At 33.3% G+C, this 21,118-nt stretch overlaps 1 protein-coding gene across 1 annotated transcript in view; it reads left to right on the top strand.

Moving 5' to 3' along the window:
- The first annotated feature begins 3,988 nt into the window (after positions 1 to 3,988).
- Positions 3,989 to 21,118, top strand: part of mmd (disintegrin and metalloproteinase domain-containing protein mind-meld) — a 689,072-nt gene continuing 671,942 nt past the window's right edge. Inside the window, exons 1-2 of the mRNA XM_089634149.1 lie at positions 3,989 to 4,275; positions 4,972 to 5,108. The gene's annotated coding sequence lies outside the window, so the exon portion shown is untranslated. The remainder of the gene's footprint in view (positions 4,276 to 4,971; positions 5,109 to 21,118) is intronic.

Genomic DNA, 21,118 nt, shown 5'->3' with positions numbered 1-21,118 from the left:
GGTAGAAAATATCAAATGAATTAATTCAGTTCACTGACGCACACGAATCAAATACAAATCAACTGCGAAAAGGCAGATGAAATAATTCCGCTTTTCTGCGGATCTCACTTCTTTGCCTTGCTACGATTTATGAGGTAAAATGCGGTTCCAGTCAAAATAAATAAACCCAACTTAATGACATAGGGGTAGGACTTTTTTTAAAAATTGAATGACGGGTTTTGGTACCGCCGCCCCGGGAACCATTTATTGGAAAACCAACACCTCTGCCATAGGTCACACCAAGTGGTTTGCTACGTTTGGTGACTCAGCAGTGGTGCCCTGGTTCACCGTGTGAGGTGTGTTCAAGATGCGCCTACCCACCATCAGGCGTGCCAAATCAAGGGGGGGCTGGTTTGGGGAGACCTTTTGACCACTCCAACTGGTCTTTTGACCGATCGCCTTGCGCCGCAGCGGGAGGGATAGATTGATACGTGCATCACTACTAAATACTCTGCTCCCTAGATTCTTACCCACCCCTCATACCCTTTTCCTTCCCTCGGCATTGAAATCGATGGAAATCTTCGATGGAACAATCACATAAATAGCATAATTACAAAGAAACTTACAAAGCTCGTGTACTACTTTAGAAACGTACGCAATATACAAAATAAAAATGATCTATATAAAGTCTACTATGCTCTTTGTCAATCACGCATAGGATATGGAATTATTGGATGGGGATCTGCCTCAAACCTTCACATGAAGAAGCTCGTTAAAACACAAAAAATAATAATAAAAATAATCCCGAAAGTACCCATAAAGACTCCATCACAAGAAATTTTTAAAAAATTTAACGTGTTCAGCATTATAAAACTATACTCAAAAATGTCACTACTCAATTTTATAGAAAAACATGAGTACCTTGCTGAACAACACACCTACACTATAAGGATAAAATCCTCAAATCTACTAAACATTCCAAAATTAAATACATCTTTCGGCCAGAAAAACCACTATTTCCATGCTTTAAAATTATATATTGCCCTTCCTATTGAAATTAAACACACTATGGATATGGAAAAGTTTAAAAAAGATATCAAATTATGGCTAACTAAACATGAAGATGAGGAAATCATTAAATTTATGAAGTAACCTCAACGCAACCTACAGACAACAAACATAAATACTTTTAGCTTAATTTATTTTATATTTTGCGGGAACCAACAAATTAGAAGATGAGGAAATCATGATCAAAACACATACAGCAACCTACAGTCCGCCTCGGAACAGGAATAACTAGTGAGGAGGACTGAGAACAAACTACATCACTTTATATTTTTATTTTACTTCATATTGAATCTTTTTTACTTTGGTTTATTTTGCCATTAAATAATAAAAAAAAGTAAAAAAATGTAGGTTGTTAGCTAAAATAAGCTTTTATAAAATATGAAAAATTATCTTTGTCAGTTGATGATTTCTTAAGTTTTCAAAAGTGAATTATTTATTTATTTGATTATTGATTTAGTGATGTAGAAATGATCTATTTTATTAATAAGGTATTATTTACCGAGTACATTTTGTTCTTCAAATTTTTGTTTCAGAATTCTTCACACGTACCCTAATTTATTTATTTCCTTGTTGATATTTACCGAAAAAGGCATCGTTAATCGTAAATAATAATTTTGATTGTAGTAATTTATTTATTATACTAGCTTTACCCCGCCACGCTTTGCTGTGGCTTGGTATTTCTGTGCAGATAGAGAAACAATATCGCGTGTTGCTTTTACGTTCATTGCTTAAAACGTGAATAAACTTAATATATATTAACAATTCAATTCTAATATATATATGTGTGGGTTTTGAATTAGTGTGGAAATAAATATAGCAATTGGAGCAAATTATAATTGACGATGAGAGATCCTTGAAGAAATATCAAGTATTCTCGTTTGAACAACATTGTTAACATTAACAGAAAATGATCTTCTCAAAGGTTACGAATCATCAATTTAAAAAAAGTTTAGCGTAGAAAAACGTTATTACATTAAAGTAAGATCACAAATACAAGACGTGAACTAACTTTTAACGAGCAAGATACTACATGAAACAATATGATCCTGAAAACCAAAATAAAGGACATGTTTGGAATAATTGTTGTCAAAGCAATTATAATATGATGAAATATTACCGTCGAATAACGACAGTAACAAGTAACGCATATACGTTTGAAAAAATAACGTTATTATATATATACAGGGTTTTCCAATAAGAGGTGTTATTTTGATATTCAACCGGACCATAAACCTCACCAAACAGTCATACGTTGAGAATAGAGAGGCTTTTCAACAATAACTCTTGGGTTTTCCGAGCCCCAGATGTGACAATTTTGCTTGTTGACGAAGCCACCGAGGTGGAAATGGCTCCTCATCACTCAAGATGATTTGCATTTGATTCACTCAAGTGAATTTTAATAATTTCAATGCGTTGTAGAAGCGTATATCGTTCCATTTTTATTAATGACGTAGTTTTTACTTGTCAAATGTCAAAAAATGACAGCTTCAAAAGTAATATCTACCGAAATAGCGGGCTATTCAAAATAACACCTCTTATTGAAATCCTGGATATATAAATATTATAATAATTAAGTGATTTCTCAAATAACTTAAGTTATAAGTTTGGAATAATTTTTGATAATGGTATTTCTTTCGTAATTATGTTTAAGAAACTCGCAACTCGTTCTAAGGCAACGTAATGCCTTTACATTAGCCATTATGTCAACTGTAGTTCTTTAGTATCAATAAAAATAGCAAACCTGTAATAGTCTTTTTTGATAATTATTTGTATGTTGTTTAACAATCCTCGCATCTTTCAATATCTTTTTAATATTCTCTAATAATTTTGTAATAAGCTTATTAATCATATTTAACCATCGGAAGTGGAGGCAAATCAATTCCAAGCCAAAAATATTATAATCGTTCTCTTTCAAATAATTTATTTTAATATTAACGATTTAAAATATACCATGTACAGTAAATTATAAACAGTGACATCAGAAAATATACAATTGACAGAAACTCTTGATGGATATAAAAAGTTAGAGATACAAGTACATGCAAAACTTAAAGGTAGACTAGGTTAGATTAGTATTGATTAGTATATGATAGTACAGATACATGATATAATATATTACAATAGCTAAAATGTATGCATTTATTTTCAGGTTTTGGTTGAAAGTAGGTAAGTGCCAATCAAGCTGTTGGTTCACCGTATTGAATATTATTATTGACCCATGGTTCCTCAGTTGCCCCAGGCAGTTCATTTTATATACATATTTATTTGAATTTTTACGTAAGTATGAGCAGACTTACATTTTATTGGCCATGATTTAAAAGATATGATATTAAAGCCTTTTTGTACCTAGTTTTTGTGCAGTTAAACAGATCCGCTACATCTGCGTACCTATTACTAATTGGTACGCAAAAAATAATGGTTGGTTACGGTTGTACCCACGTACGTGTCATGGGAATCTTCAATTTTTGTTAATAACAAATTGTTTCAAATTTCCTTTAAATATTTCTTCAACACAAAACATCCCACGCGCCAATATTTTAATTTTTAAAATTACCAACGATTATTGCTCACAGTTTTAGAACTAATAACAATGCCACTATACGTGTACGTTAACGCTACTAAAAATGGCGCTCGATAATACCGACATTATCGCCAATCCGTATATTGCTCGTCATGAAAGTATATTTAATGAATGTTCGAGATCAAATATTGAAGAACCGCTGTTCCAGGCAGCATCCAATGAGGGATGGGGTGGATTGGGGAGGGGAAAGGAGGCTGTGGAGGAAAACCTTCCACGGGTAGGTTGTTGGTTTGGTTGGGATGGGTGCTCGGGGCGCGGGTGGTATGGGCGTGGGGTGCGAGCCCAGTGGGGTGTGAGCCCGCGCACGCGCAGGGGTTGTTTTGCGCGCGAGCGACACTTGGCGGCAGTGAGCGCGCGATCTCCGTCGAGGCTGGTAGCGTCCGGACGTTCTGCAGCCCCGCACGCCCGCAGCCGCGACCCTCCCCCCGGGAGATGTGACGCGCCCCCGACCGGCCAACACACCCACACCCCACAACCCCGCCGCCGCCACCCGCCGGTCACGAGTGTTGGGACTGTACGGTGTACGGTGTATACGGGTATACAGACTCGCGGCTAGTGTGTGAACTTACCTGCCGTACAAGAGTTTTTACTGTGGACTTCATGCCCGGATACAACGATCTTCAAAGTTTGAATGCCGAAATGCAACGGTGATAAAAATTTATTTAAAAAAAACATTATTTAGTGCTCAAAATTGGTGCCACGTTTTACATTTACTGGAATGGTTAAACATTGATGATTTTGATTTAAAATTTTGTATTCCGATCAATAAAAAATGTGCGCCCTCCAAAAATGTATATTCAGTTTTTAAACATTGAGTCGTAAAGTGTAGTTATTGTTTCTAAATCGCTGTTTAAATTATAGACTGCCAAAACTGTGTATTGTTTATTTGTGTACGGGAACATTAAACCAAATTGTATTAGTGATAAATATCATATTTACATTCTACATTCAGTTTTAAACGTACAGCATGTTTGAGTAAAAAAATTTAATGTACGATTAAAATTCAATATTGGATTGAAAAATGATGATTCCCTCTAGCAAAAAATGAGATCAATAACAATTATAACTAACATGAAATTTTAAACTGACTATATTTTTTTGGAAATTGAAATTTGATTCTTATAGATTAATTCTTGTACTAATAATATGAAATCATATCAATATCTATGTTCGTCCATTGCAAATTTAAATTAAAAAAACAATATCAAATCCAAACCTTTTTGATCGTTGAATCTGGCTGTATAAACTAATAATTGATTACTTATCTGTTCCTTTTTTGATTGATCCGTGCGCGATTGAACTGGGTTTCCAATCGGGTGACTGACGGGTGTCTGTCCGGGTAGGCCCTATGTACGGTGATTGTGAGTTACACTGGACTAAAGTAGGGGTCAGCACCGGATGGTGGACACGCCACTGGGCATCAGGGTGGCGATTGGCCACGGGGGTAGATCGCTGCCAGCGATGTCGTTATGCGGATAAAGTAAGTTTTATTAATAATTAACACATAACGAGAAGAACTACACGGAAAAAAATGAGTATTGCTGATTTATTAAAATCCTGCTGAAAACGTGATGATAAGCCATTTTCTAATAAAATATTAGTACATTCAGAATATATTGGTTTATTAACTATTTAATTATTTAACACGTGTTCATGCAGTTGCTAATCTTGATAAATATAATGATGAACTGCGAAAATATTTGATTTTTTTAACCACATGTTCCGACATCTTCATAACACATTCGTGTTTTACTGATATTTTATTAGGAAATCTCTCAATTCATTCCTTAAAAGCCTGCAGTTTTTAACAGGAATACGAAAATTTTTAATAAATTGGCAATATTCAGTATGTTTTCTCAGTGTAGCAATGTAAAAAAATAATTACGTGTCTTAAGATTAAAATAAAATGTTAAGATTTTTTTATCGTCTAATCCTAATTTGAATAAATTCAGTCATAATTTTTATATATGTACTTAATATTGCAGATAAACGACCACATAATGATATGTTCACGTTATATTACTTAAAAACAAATTATCAACGTTTAATGGTAAAGACACTTGATCAAAAATATTATATTAATAGAGCGACCTTTTTTCTCCCAAAACAATTCTTGTAGGGCACTTTGGATATTTGAAAACTGTCAGAAGATAGTGAACTCGCTGGATAGTTTTTCAACAAAGAAGAAGTGGAAGAACTTGGAATTTCTCAAGAGCAAGAATAATAAAGAAATATATTTTTCCCCTTCGATCATAAAAAACGACAAAAACTGTGAAGTACATTTATGTATTTATGTGCAAATGTCTTATTACAAGTTCGGACTCCAGCATATATTTTATTCAAAAATCCCTGGCAGAACAGAAATAATTACGCTACATTTACAGACATTCTTTTCTTCTTGAGAAAAGTAAAAAAAGTCTCGAAAATTTGTATTCAAAAAGTTTTGGCATTTATTTCCGCTCCGTTTTCAGTCGCTGTTCTCAGAACAGGTAACAAGGAATAAACAAAGCCATGCTAATTAACATTTGAATACTTTTTAATGGGCGGGAAACCAATTTACATAATCTAAATACATAAAACATAATCACGCTAATATTAAAAAAATATTGTGTGCATAATAAATCATACGAAATTATTTAGACAAACTTCTATTCTATTCTGTTCTAATAATAATTCTCTAACGCTTTGGGTCATGAAATTTGCAAGGATCTATTTGTGTTAGAATTTTTTGCTCGACGCTAATCATTTACTTTAATTAATTTTCACCTGCTTCTATAATCGACAAATTCATCTTATTAAATTTGGGCAAACAGATTTACCAGCACCTTTTCAAAAATGGAAAGCATCCAATGAAACTTCTAAGCACAAACAAATATCAACTATAAACGCTTATTTAATAAAGGATTTTACGAACAACAATTGTTAACAAAGTGAAAATGTCCCACTTTTGGCTTTCCATTCGATTCAAATGAATGGAATCTTAGGGTCTTTGATGGTAACTCCATTTACAAAATTCAGTAAATTTAATTGAACAAAAAACTTTCTGTCAGTCACTAGCATCAAATCTGCCGAGCAAATTGGTTAACGTACTTTGGAATGTTAGATAAGACGGTAATTGGCGAGTTCTCAAACCGTTAAATCTAAAACGGAGGAGATTTCAATCCCCTCTACATCTGCTGTCGATCTGACAATTTGTATTTTGTTCCCTTTTTAAAATGTCAATAACAGGAGCTTCTTGAGAAGTCTTTCTCAGTGTGGAGCGTAGAAAATTTATCGTTATAAAGTAACGGTTTTGAAATGAAATAATGCTAATACGCAGCAACCAAATTATTTAAATGTAAAATATTCGTATTTTAGTACTTCGCGCGTCTTCAAAATTTTCATAATTATAATTTAATTGTATAAAAAGTACAAAATAAATAAAAGTATCTACTCTCTGTACTGATTTCACTTAGGACCGATTTTTTTCCAGAATTTGAACAATTATTCGAATTTCAAAGTTGATTTTCAAGTTCTGTGAAAATTCTATTCAAGTTCTGAGATTTTTTTTAATTTTCGGAAATAACTGGCCAATAATGATATATTAATAGAACTTGAATATAGAACCTTCCCAGAACTTGAAAATGAACTTTGAAATTTGATGAATTGTTAAAATTCTGTGAAACAACCTGTTCTTAGGAAATTAAATTAAATTACTTACTTGTGCGGTAAATTAAGTTGGTATTCTTTTTGAGTATTAAACTGCATCTGTCCTACTGCTTACTGGACTATCAGCCTCTAATAAATAAATAAAATTTTAGTATTATTATAAATCTCTTTAAATGTATTTCAAAAATATTCCTTTTATTTATCTGCCGTTAATTTAATCTGTGAGGAATAGTAAGAATGGAGGCGAATTACTGTCTGTATCAGTGTTTTCTCAATAAAAAAAATCAGCGAAAGTTTTAACCCAAAACAATATTTTTTATGAATTACTACCACGCTTCTTACACATTCTGCTTAGCCTTGATTAGCCACTTCAGACCAATCAAAGCGATGATATTAATACATAAAATAAGAAACAACCTATTACCAAACTTGCACCAAACTAGCAATAGACAGAAACAAGAATGTGCAATGAAATTAAGCTACCAAAAAGGACAAAGCCCAAATACGAAACAGCTTACAATATCTGTACATTATGTACAAAGGAATGCAATATTATAATACACTGACGGAATCTATAAAGTCTGCACCAATTCATGCATGTATGTAAGTTACTATAAATTATACATTTGGATATACAGATGGCTAAAATAATATTAATAAATACTGTCATTCAATAATTCAATTACACAAGCTTCATATTAAGTTAAAATAAAGCTCTCTTTTTAATTTTGCCTTCAATTAGTTTTTTTCTACTGCCCATCAAACTCAACAAACTTCTCAACGTCTTAAGTCAGCCGAGAAAGAAAACATATAAATGTATGTAAAAATCATCGAATAAAAATGTGGTAAAAGACAAGTTCATGCAACGCGCTTCCACGAGGAGAACACATTTGAAGCTTTCCTCGGAGCGTTGTAAAAGTTCACGACTTGATCATACCTCGCTAATGTTTTCTCCAAGGACTCTGCCTCGTAAATTTCAGAGAAAAACGAGGAAGATTAAATTCACATAAAGTCAACTTTATGAGCTAAACTCTGCCCGGTCCGGCATTTAATCGTCACGTCAGCTCTGTGCACCAGTGAAGATGCAATTTCTCATTTGGTCTCACCTACATAAAGTGTGAATCTCACATGGTATCTATCGCTAAGCTGCTCAACTTAAAGTGCTGATCTCGGCAACAGAAATCGACCAGACACTTATGGAATACGTGTGAGATACGATTTCTTTAGACCCACCGCGAGGCGTATTTATTTATTGGGAATTTATGTCGAGCTGAGTTGCAATAAATAGTTAGCATAAGGAAAACTTTGAAATAATATACTTTTAAACCAAATTTGATATTAACTTGTTAACGAAAACTTCACATCAAAATTACCACGAGGTCGATGTGGCCGCAAGTCTTAAAAATATGTTTCTATTATCATTTTTCAGGGTGTTGTGTCCAAGAGTAAAATACTTTTATGGGTGTTGCTGTTTTTATTATTATTGATAAACATTGTCAATGTATGTTAGAAATTTTCCTTTCATTTGAACATCATAAAATTAGTGCATGTGTAAAAAACAAAGGTAATATGGTATTTTAAATAAGTCTAGTGCCTACTTCATCGCTTGTTTAAGTTGTTCTCACAATCGGTTATTATTTTCACAATGATGTAGAACACATTACCGAAATTGCCGGAATTACATACGAAAATGGTATTTTTGAAATTTAATAATATTATTTCTTAATAGCTTCATATTTATGAAGATACTTAAGAACCCTCTTTTTAATCTGGTATAAATATAAATGGAGGTTGTAATACATAATTTTTAATAATAAAATAACACATCTCATCAAAATTGAAGGAAGCTGGCACACGTGTAAAATATTGCTATTTTATTAAGAATTTAAAAACGGGACTGCAGGTCCTTAACGATTGAGTTTTTTATCAAATGTAAATAAAGTAATGTATTATAAAAATGTTTGAACAAGTGTTCATAAAAATCTTTACATTTTTACATTTCGTCATTATATATTATCAAGGAAAATGCAGGTGCACGAACACGTGTTTCAATATATTAGAAATGTACTAAACGTTCAACAGGAAACTGCCTGCAATCCCGTTTCTAACAGAATTTTAATAAATCAGCAAAACTCATTTTTCTCCTTGGACGCGTTACTAAGAACACCGTCAAAGCTAATTTCGTCCAGAATTTATTTTTTGAAGTAAGCGAGCACTAATTTACAAAGTATCGGAAGCTAAATCATATTTCTACTCCAAACAGTTTTACCCTTTAAAACCATCCGATCTGACCAAACAGTTATATCTTTCCTTACCACCGAAATTCCAATATATAAATCGTACAGAACAATGTCCATAGAACCGTTAGATAATGGGTATCTCGTATCGTGTTTTTAAATCACCATTCCATATTTCATGTCATCGAATGCCCGCTTTATAATGGAAAACGTGCTCCCGGACTGCGTCTGAAACGAAAAACCCCATTACGATACAAAATAATATATGTTACGGTCAGAGCCAAGTGTCGCTACCCACACGTAAATTGACTGGCAGGGTTTTTTTACCATCGCATCGCCCAAATTACACATGCCGGAGCTGGAGAGAAAATAAAATTAGGTTCAAATAAGACAAAATATTTTAACCACAGACATATGAATATATAGACTAGAAATTAAAGATGAGGAGTAAAATCAACTGTTGAAGAACGAAGGGGGTAAAGCTGACTGTGATTCGTCAGTAAATCAATCTGACAGTATATAGGCATCTCGCATTTTAATATCACCATTTAGTTCTTAAAAGTAAAATCTGCTTTTGAATGAATAGACATTTTTACATGGGAGCGCAAATTACTCGCCACGTTATGAACAAATTTGTGAAGTCCAAATTCGGCAAAATAAATTTCTTCTATTTTCAGAGTCGAATATTTCGTTTACGTATTTAGTTAAGACACTTTTATAAATGTTCATAATTTACTTCCCAGCAACCAACCGGCTTTGTGTTTCGCGTCCAGACGTATCTCGATGTGATAGTATATGTTTCTACAACTGATCCATATTATACGATGTGAATATGCTTAAAATAAAGGAAAATAATGCTTATATATGGAATGTAATACGACAATTGGGTTTATTCTCTTTTTCACATCTATTTTTGCAAGTTTTCATACCACAAGCCACCATTTTGCCGTGTTATTTCGTAAAATGAACCGATGATGCCTCGACCATAGTTCGCACAAGAATGATGACGTCACGTTTTCTCAATTCACTGGAGGCCATAAGCGAGCACAGCCGGCTCCAATGGAACCGGTATGAGGAGTGGGGAATAATACGCTTTTAATCACTTAGGGCAGGTCTACTAATATTCATATGTCTATGATTTTAACCAATTTTAGAACGAGATAAATTTACAATCACTATGCCCTATCGAATGCTGAAATTTTTCACTAGTAAGTTTTAACCCCGTCAAAAATACTGATTTCGGTTGTGCGTACATCCTGCGCAACTCTAGTTTAATGAACTAAAAGATGTTTTCAATTTAAGTTTCATTGAATCCGAATTTGGGAAGTACAAAATATACAACCCAAATCAGCAAGTTTGATGGAATTTTTCAAGTGTGATGTAAGTTAGTTTTTTCCCTTTTTCATGATAGGCAAGGTTCACAACTGCTTGAAGTTAGTAAGTTTATTGCATGCACTGATTGGTGGCTTTCATAGAATATGCCTATCAGCCGTGGTTGTATTTGATTAGAAAACAATATCGCAAAGTACTGAGCACACTGTAGAGGAATGTCCACTGAACTAATTTCTCCAAAGCACATCTGTGTTGGTCAATTTCATCATAGAATTAATTCAGGTTATTAGATAAATTGAACATAGCATGCAGTAGTCGCTAGTAAAAAAATGATAAAGGTAACGAGGATACCAGTTGATGATGGAATTGAGATACCAAACCAGTATGGTCGTGGTTGCATGGAATATGTTTATCTGAGAATGTAAGGGAGAGAGTCCGAAAGAGTAGACTTCAGATCCCTCAAAAGAAATAGAAAACTTTATGCGGTCGTGATGTGATCAAAGAGATTCTATAAGAATGCCAAGCTGATGGTAAATAATATTCTGAAAGAGACGTTTAGATAGATGGGACTTGTGGAGTTGGTGAATGGCGAAATAAGCATCAGGAGTAGAATCACGCAAGTGAATGGAATAAGATGTCGAGGGCGTGTCGAGTTTCCAGGAGAGCACGGAATGATCAAAAAAAATAATCACTTGATTATGATCATGTCTGAATTTATGTCATCCCATCTTATTAATGTACCTTCCGCTTTGTGGAATTGCTGTGTTTAACCCATTAAAAGGCCTGATAGAGGCTGCAATTATCTAAATATATTGCAATCTTTTAAAGTAAGGAAAAGATGAGAAGCAATCGTGAATATTCGTTTTTTTTCTATTTTGCCTTCTTTTTTAAAATTGTCGCGGTAAATTATCACTCAGAGCTAGATTAGGAACTGTTTATTTTTACATATTATAATATAATGATATTGAAAAAATCAATTTTTCAGTTAGGAACTTTTAAATTAACTCTCAAAGTACACAGTTAATTATTTTTATTTTAAATTTATAATACGAGTACATATAAAAAAATAAAAACTAAGATCAACAACGTCACTAAACTGCGCTTGTTCCGAAGTGGCTAACTTAAATTACTAAATAAAAAAAGGATTTGCACACATTTTAGACAAACCTTCCTTTAACACACGTAAAACTTCATGTGCAACTGACAAAAAGTAACATTGATAACTATCACTCCAAATTTTTTTAACAACACCTACACATTTTTACTGTAAATATATCTATGATCGGTAGCTGCACATTGTGACATTTTGTGGTAAGGATAGTGCTTCGGCACGTTTGCAAATAATGGACATATTATGTGGTGGCTATTGTCCCAAAGCCTTACAAAGGGTTAACAGTATTCAATTTAATGTTCTAAATTTAATTTTTTTTTTCTAACGTTAGAAAAATCTATTTGAAGGAATTAAATATATTTTTGTGTTGTGATTTAAAAAAAAAATCGTAGGCTGTGAATAATCTGATCTCAAAGACCTATTATTTTACTAAGCAGTAAATCTGAATCGTGTCGGATTTGAAATCGAATTTTGTTTGAAATAAACCGAAAATATCCTGAAAGGATAGCCTAAGTTTACCTTGTGTGTGTGTCTTAAAGATGTATGGGAGTAAACAGAAGGGCGTAAATATTATTGGGGATTTATGCGGAATGTTCCTGCCATGAAGCTGGCATCATTCACAGCAAATTGCCAACGTTATTCTCCTACTATGAATGATCAGCCTTGATGGGAGTGTTACCACGGAGACGGATGGCGGGGTGGGTTAGACTTTTGTGCTGGTTCTGCGTATGGGTTTGTCTGAAAGGGGTGGATGTACAATGTTCAGTTTAGGGAAAGTACGTTTTATTATAATACTCGCGCAGACCGGTGAAAAATCACGGAATGTTATGATTTCAATTTAAAAAAAAAAAAAATAATTTTTGCCCAAAATAGTACAAACTTTATCAGTTTTCACATGACCAGTTTCAATTTTGCAACTTAAATTCAAAGCTAATACGAATTCTAGAGTTTATCGAATGAGATTTACAGGCTGGTACATAACCGAAATTAAGTAATCTACATAAATAAAAGGTCTGTGTGTGGATGCCCTACAAACTCAAAAACTAGAAGACCAAATTCGCTGTTAATTTCAAAATTTGTTCTTATTAGGGCCAAGAGTGGATTGAATGGTTATTAATTCGTGAATGCCTAAGGAATTATTACCTTTGCACTGGAATGATATACAGAGTATAATAAAAGTTGATGTAATGTAGTTTTTTTAAACTAACAATGTGTGTGCTGTAGTGAACGATAGAGGAAGACATGGTCGTGTTTTGATGACCAGATTTGAATAGCCAGGTATTTCCTCACCTTCCTCTACCGCATCTCCTTCATTTCTTCACTATCTCCAGTTTCACAACATACCCCGATTAGATATGCCATAGTCTAACTGGCTGAAGATGGTTGGGTGAAGTTGGGAATCTTGTACGATTTCACATTTAAAAAATCATGTTAATTATCTTAAAAACGTTTCAGGTTTAAAATCACGTACGTGTACTTTATATCAAGGGATTAACATTTTCGTTTCGGCCAGTAAAAAATATTCGGTTTAGTTAACCCAGGTGTAGTTAGGTTCAACATGTGGAAATTTCGCAATGCGTAACTCTCGTATCATGCTTTTAGAATTTGACAAATATGAGATTTCCACTTCAAGCCAAAAACATCTGACAATTTGTTTATTCATCTCTGCATAGAGAAACACAAAACATGATATACTGTGTAGTAATTGTATACAACTTACACACAATGGTAGATAGAAGAGCTTATTTGAGATGCAAAGAATCTTACCAATATCCGCAGATGAATAAAAAGATATTTTGTGTTTTATTTATAATCGTCTTGTTTAAATGAACTACAACTAACATGAATTTAACGCGGTGAGCGAATGGAGGATCTCTTGAGGATACGATAAAATATAGCAGTTGTAATAAGCTTGCTTGTGATTAACAACAAATTACGTCTAGAAAAGGTTAAATTTTTACAGCCATTTTCACAAATTTCTGTAAAAATTTTAACTAACCGGTGTGTAAGAAAACCTATAAACTATTTTAGTCGGGGATTTGAGTTTTAGTTGGTTTTAATGTCTGCTGCCATGACCCATAACTACATATTTTCACGGTTTTCACACGTTTCCACAATTCCCTGTGCATGTGCGCAGTATGTTAGTACACACAATTTCATTATATCAACATTCTTGACACAACTACACGTAGAAAAATGACTGCTAAAAATATTGCAAATTTATTAAATATATCTTTAAATCTTTTTTGTTGTTTGTTTTTGGGGTGTTATGCCGTGTTGCGCTAACTCCTTCTTTAGCCGACGTTTCGGACAGCGTTGCAGTGTCCATCATCAGGGCAGATCTGGTAGATCCGAAGATGTGTACTGATGATGGACACTGCAACGCTGTCCGAAACGTCGGCTAAAGAAGGAGTTAGCGCAACACGGCATAACACCCCAAAAACAAACAACAAAAATGCTTTTGGCCGTGAGAATCTAAAAACTTACCATATCTTTAAATCATTCATAATCCGGTTAAAACTGGGATTGAAGGCCCTTGGCGAATGAATTCATAGGTTTCCTGATAAACTTTGTGTCCATAAAAATCATAAAATTTTCGTATTTCATCATTATACACGATGTCCAGGGGTAAAGTGCGCTAACTTTGAGAGGTGATTTTAGATGATGGAAGAAGTAAAAAAACAAATATCCTTTTGAAATTCCAATGTTTGTTTTCCCATACAGACAATTCATCATTTTTTACCTAAAAACTACCTTAAAACGTTGGAATTTCGTATTATGAAATTGAAAAAATTCTAAACCTTTTTCCTTTAGAAGACCGTCGGAAAAAATCTGATCTCATTTGTTTCTTTAAAATTATCAACAATTTTATTGACTCACCTACATTACTAGAACTCATTGCATTCAATATACCTTCTCGTAGACTGAGAATTAAAGAACTGCTCTTCCTCAATCAACACTCGACTAATTATGCTTATAATTCACCATTGTCCAGAATATGTAGAATGGTCATCTCACGTCAAGACCATGATTTTTTTGGTTTAAGTCAGAATGGTTTTTATCGCTCACAATGCAATTGAGGATCACTTTAGTTTTAGCAAGGTCTTGACTTAACTTGACACTTCTATTTCATTTCTATTTTCTTATGTTTTCCCTGTTTGTCTCTGCTTTTACATAACATTTTTTACTCTTGCATTGTACATTGTCCCAAATTTCGTGTCGCTTTGTAATATATTGGACGTAAGGCCGTTAATTAATCAATAAATAAATACTCATTTTTCATCAAACTGTCGTAAAGCGTACGATTACAAATTAATGCATGGCTTTAGCATGCATTGACAGTATCTCATATTCTTATCCAATATTCCTCTTTCTCTTCCCTCTACCTTCATATTAGTTTTAAAGCAAAATTAATCTACCACCTCTTACCAAAATTAGCATAAAATCAGGTTTGGCTTAACCTTGTCTAACCTTCTATGTATATCCGATCTTCGTATTATGAGAGGTGTTTGTTTCTCACAAATAAATCAACAAAATTAGAGGACACTGTCAAAAGGTTTTTCTGGGAGTTTTAAGAGATGAAATAAAATTAAAATACTGTCAATTAACATCTAACCATTGCCTTAAATAAATGACATATCAATGATTGTTTTGCACAGTTTCACCCTATACAGCAAGAAGTTCACGTCTGGGAATGGAGGTTGTTTGACAGGTGAGAAAGTTGATGGAATAGTTGTTTAACGGTAAGAGCATTCTTGAGAAGGGGTCAAAGTTTGCGGGTCGGAATCCCAGTTGTTCTATTTACTTGACTCTGTTGACTAACTAATGGTTGACGTTTACACTCTTCTACCATGAACTAATAATGACATGCGAACTAGTCGCGAATGTTACCACAATTTGATTTGGAAACTGAACCCACCTTTAGAAAAACGCTGTGCACCGTTTAATTGATAATCTGTAGAACTTACTGTAATAATCACATTAAATGGTTTATTTATTCTAACCCAACCGTTCGAAGTTGATATAAAATTATAATTGAATCTTAAAAGTTTTTATTAAATAGGCTATACCATCGAACAACTGATGTAATTTTCTTATAGCATACTAGGAGTCAAATTGATAAGGTTGACCTCTATTGAAATCCGTGAAGATGAACTCAGTCAAAATATAATATTATTCCTAGTTCCATCGCCCTTTGTTGAACTCGACCGCTTAGTCGGCGGTCTTGGGAAATTCTTTCATCCAGGTTATCGGGTAGCCATTGGTCTTCAACCCAGTTAATTTTATCATAAATTAGTACATATTAGCGCCTAATATGGGGCGTGGGAACTGACACTATTTTATTGACCTCTTGAACATCTATCCCCTTCCTTGTCTCACTGTCTTCAAAACATTGCCCAATTTAAAGCCATTGTTCAACCGGCTTTGGGCAGTTGAAATTCTTGGCTTTTCTGCATATGATGTTAGAAAATTATTTAAAAAATAACCCGTAAACACAAAGCTTTTTTTACAGTAATTGATGTGTTTAAAAATACTTTTTTTTCTTTACGGAGAATTAAACCTTCCTCACCAGGGACTGGATTCAACCGATTTGAAAGGACCGACATTTATTTCGTAACTGCTGTAATTTTATCCAATTTCAACTAAGATTCCAAGATTTTCATTTTTTCAAATCGATATTCCACAAGATGTATTTAAAAATGAATGGCTGGATAATAAATTTGTTTTAAATTACCAATATGTATGACGAGAAAAGTGCGTAGTGACATAATACATTTCCATTTCCATAGACCCTTAGTTGTATCTACCTACTTCAAAAAGTCTTCAAACGATGAAATAATTTTTAGTTAATCGTAGGTTTACGGTCAAAAGCTGGTAAGTGAACATTTTGGTAAATTAAGGCTCGTGATTAATTGCGTCCCCACTGAATATTCATCACTGGAAACAGATTATTATACTTCGATCTGTGTTTAAAACGATTCATTTTATTTCAAATCAGCGGTAAATATGAAAAACACAAAGTAAATTACATTTTGTTATTAGTAAAATTATTAATATTAACATTGATTCAAATTCGTACAAGTACGAAAAATAATACATGTTTTTAGGTATCAATCTATATAATAACACGTAGATACGAATACCATTGTAGAGCTACGTGTGATTTTAGAGAGAAAGTCAACAAAGGTATTTGAATTACATAGATAGATAAGTCAATAACGATTTTGATGAATTTTGGTAGAAACCTCTTAGAAACAAGCGATTGTATCAATAGTTGGTTTGGGTTAGATTAGGTGGTTTGGTTGTTGCCACTGAATAGATAATACACACTAGAAATGTACTCCAGATATATTTGGACAGAAACTGGTGTCGCTACTGACTTTTGGTGAGTCCAACATATTACGTGATCTTTTCCTCTTTCACTGCCTGAAATTGTATACTATCTCCATTACATTTCACTGAAATGAAAATATCATAATGGGTTCCATGATAACTCACAACAATGGTAATTCAACAAACAATTAAAAATTTGTATATTTTTTTAAAAGTCATAAAAACTAACCTATATACGTAACTCCTTTAAACTTTTTTTTTGTTTCATTACTTTATATCACTTTTTATAGGTGTGTTGAATTGTCATTGTGTTAAGTTGTCCGATTATCGTCATAATGACGATTTTAAATTTCGGAAATGAATAGCCAGACTCTTGGATAATGGAACACGCCCACATCGTACTTCTTGAGTTCTATTTCATTCTATATATGATATGTACTGATATGTACTCACCGCAGAATCCATATTATCACCTCCGACCGCGGGCGTGTGTCAACAGAGCTTACGTTTCGCTTTACTTACGTTCCAATCGTGAATAAGTCACACGGGGGCGGGGCCCACTGGGGTGGCACGTCTCACTCGTGAAATAATAATACTGCTCTTAGTGGGACAGGGATGCATCACGTTTGTGGCAGCCCTGATTTATAAATGCGCGTCTAGACACTTGTCTGTTTAGTTATGTATTAAATTCTGTTGTCTTTTACTAAAGTTTCAATGTGCGGTTTTTAACAGTCTCATTTTTAGAATGGAAAATAAATGTGTATGTTTAATGCTCTTTTACAATCAATTTGTTCATTTCCTCATATGGGACAATAAAGTCAGTTATTTGACTCCGTCAATGTAGAGCGATATTATGGTAGTATAAAAACCATGAATTAGTTTGATCTTGCTCGTATTCTCTATATTTGGTTCCCATTAAACCAATTATTTAATCTCAGAGTATCATTCTAGGAATAATCCCAGAACCTTAGTGTAATAGTGGTATAGCCTACAAACCATATAATAATAATATTTGGATGATTTGTATAGCGCCGTTTTTGTGCAAAATCATCTAAAGGGCGCTGTACAAATATATAATACATTTCTACAATGACCTATGTTATTACTAACTATATATGGAGATAATATACAGTATAATACTTACCTGGTAGATCACTTGAGATTAACACTTAATTAAAATTTACTAAATTTTTATTAGCGAAATTTAGATACAGGATTTAGGACATAATTGGAAAATTGGATAGAATTCGACTTTCTCTCAGAACACCTCTTACAACTGCAAATTTGAAACTTGTTTGCATCGAAAATTAAAAAATAATTAATAAATACAGTAGTTGCATAGATTAAACTACAGTCAGTTAAAAATAATACAAAATAATGGAAAATGAGAGAATTGTGACCTAAATATATTTTATAATATTCCGTTCTCCACGCTTAATATTATGAATTACTTAAATTTTAAAGATTCTTTGGCCCAAGAATTTACTAAATACCAGTTTTAAAAAATAGGATGCTTAAAGAATTAATACATTCAAAATGATTGATCGCGTAACCTACGAATAATGCTAAGGGAGTAAGCTTAGTGCGTAACTGGTGAAACTTTAAATTCACCAAATAAATGAGGTAACTTTTCATATATAATGCAGTAAATGTAAGCGGTGAAATAAAAGTCGAGAATTTCTGATATCAACTCAAATATTTATTTAAGAAAGATTCCTGCCACGGTTACGGCGAGAAGGGTAACGCAGAGAACAGAGAATAGATGTAGAGCGTAGAGACAGCTCGGGGCGGGCGGCGTTCGAGTCATTTCAGCGTTACTCTGGAGCACTGTGCATTTAGAGAAGGAACTTTAATGGGGAAATTGTTAAATTGTATGTTTTACGTACTTCACAAAATGGAGCTAAGGTTTGTGTTTTGAGAAGATGTAAAAATTTTGGGAATATAAATGAACGGAAATGCCTCAAACTCAAATTAGATAGGTAGGTACTAATTAAGGATTGCGAAGATTAGAGTTATCAAAATATTTTTAATAATATTTATTTTTTTATTTATTTGTTTGTTTGTTCGTATATTTATCATTTTTTGTTTATTTATTTAATAAACATTTTCATTTATTTATGAACCTAATTACATTTTTTTAATGATAAACTAATGTTTATAAGACAAGTTTTTTATGCATACTGAATATTATATGCAGAAATATCCATACAAATTGAACATAGCACCTTCTGGTGTCCAGTCAGGTGCTCTGGACTACTGAGCTACGTTAAATGAGCTACGTCAAATAAGCCAACGTAGCTCAGAGGTCCAGAGCACCTGACCGGACATCAGAAGGTGCGGGTTCAATTTCCGTCCGCGGCATTTATTTTTATCGGGAGATATTTTCAATTTGTATGGATATTTCGGGAGACTAATTATTGCTTATAATAATTTGTTAATCTACTTACATATCTGTTTATTTACTAATCATTTTGTTTAAGCCGGTATTCAAATATTTTACTATTATACTAGTATTTTTACGGTGTTTTGTTTTAAAATTTATTTTCTTTAAAAAATCAATTCCTGACGATATTAAAATATTATAATTTCCCCTACCCTCCTTCAAAGTTCTAATTTGTGTTGTTTTAAAAGCTGTAATCGTTGTCATGCATATCTTTGATGTCAAATATAGATGAATCGACCAAAGACGGTGTAAGTTTTTTTAAATAATATTTTTGAAAATTATTCTCTTCAAAATCAAATATTTAGTAGGAAATATAACGTGATAATACGTATCCCACTTTTCACAGCCTTACTTCATAAAATAACCCGATGGTGTCCTTCATGATCAAGGGGTAATGGTCCCGACTAGCAACCTGAAGGTAGCGGGTTCAAATACAGGCGTGTGCACTTTAAACGTGTAAACTTTATTTGATTAATATGTGTTATTTCACAGATTATTCATTTAAAAAAAATATGTAGAAATTGAACAAACTTTAAACCTATCTTCTTAAGAAAAACGTAGAAAAGACTCCGATCTAATTTGCATATTTAAAATAATCAACAGTATAACCGACTCATCTGAACTGTTACAACTCATTCAATTCAACACCCCATCCCGTAGACTCCGAAATAATGAATTGTTGTTCCTCAATCACCACTCAACTAACTATGGGTACCATTCTTCTTTGTCTAGAATGTCGAGACTTGTAAACTCAAGTCAGAGCATTGAATTTTTTGGTGTAAGTCTAAATGACTTTCAAAAAGCGATACGTAATGTGTAATTTTTCACAAGTTAATGGTTATTGATGCTCTGACTTCTAGTTATTTTTTATGTGTACATTTTCTATTTTACATTGTCTTTGCCCTTCACATACATGTCTCTCCATTCACTGTCATCTATGTTTTCTTATTCGTGTCAATATTATGGTTTTAATGGACATATTGTCCGTAAATCAATAAATAAATGTAGTATATTTTCAGCACGTTCCAGAGTGGAAGATACTCTCGGTATCGCTGCTTTGCATGGCTTTATTCGTATTTGGTGACCAGATCTGAATAGCTAGGTCTCCACCTTCCTCTTCCCCATCTTCTTCCCCTCCACACGACTTTCAGTCTCACAAGATACCCTAAATCAGGATGCCATGGTCTAATGCTTAACATTTAAACCTTGAATATACCACTCTAAGCCGTTCGATAATTTTTACAGTTCACAAAATCATTAGTTGATTGAATACTACCAGCTACTACGTAATTAAATATTGACCAATTATTATTAAACAGATAATCAAAATAAGCAGCGCTGAAATTTTGGGAAGACTTATAAAAAATACAGAAAAATTATACTGG

Source organism: Hesperophylax consimilis, chromosome 8 (genome assembly GCF_061612785.1).
Source record: "Hesperophylax consimilis isolate HC1 chromosome 8, BYU_Hcon_1.0, whole genome shotgun sequence".
Lineage (NCBI taxonomy): Eukaryota > Metazoa > Arthropoda > Insecta > Trichoptera > Limnephilidae > Hesperophylax > Hesperophylax consimilis.
This window is presented reverse-complemented; position numbering and strand designations above follow the sequence as displayed.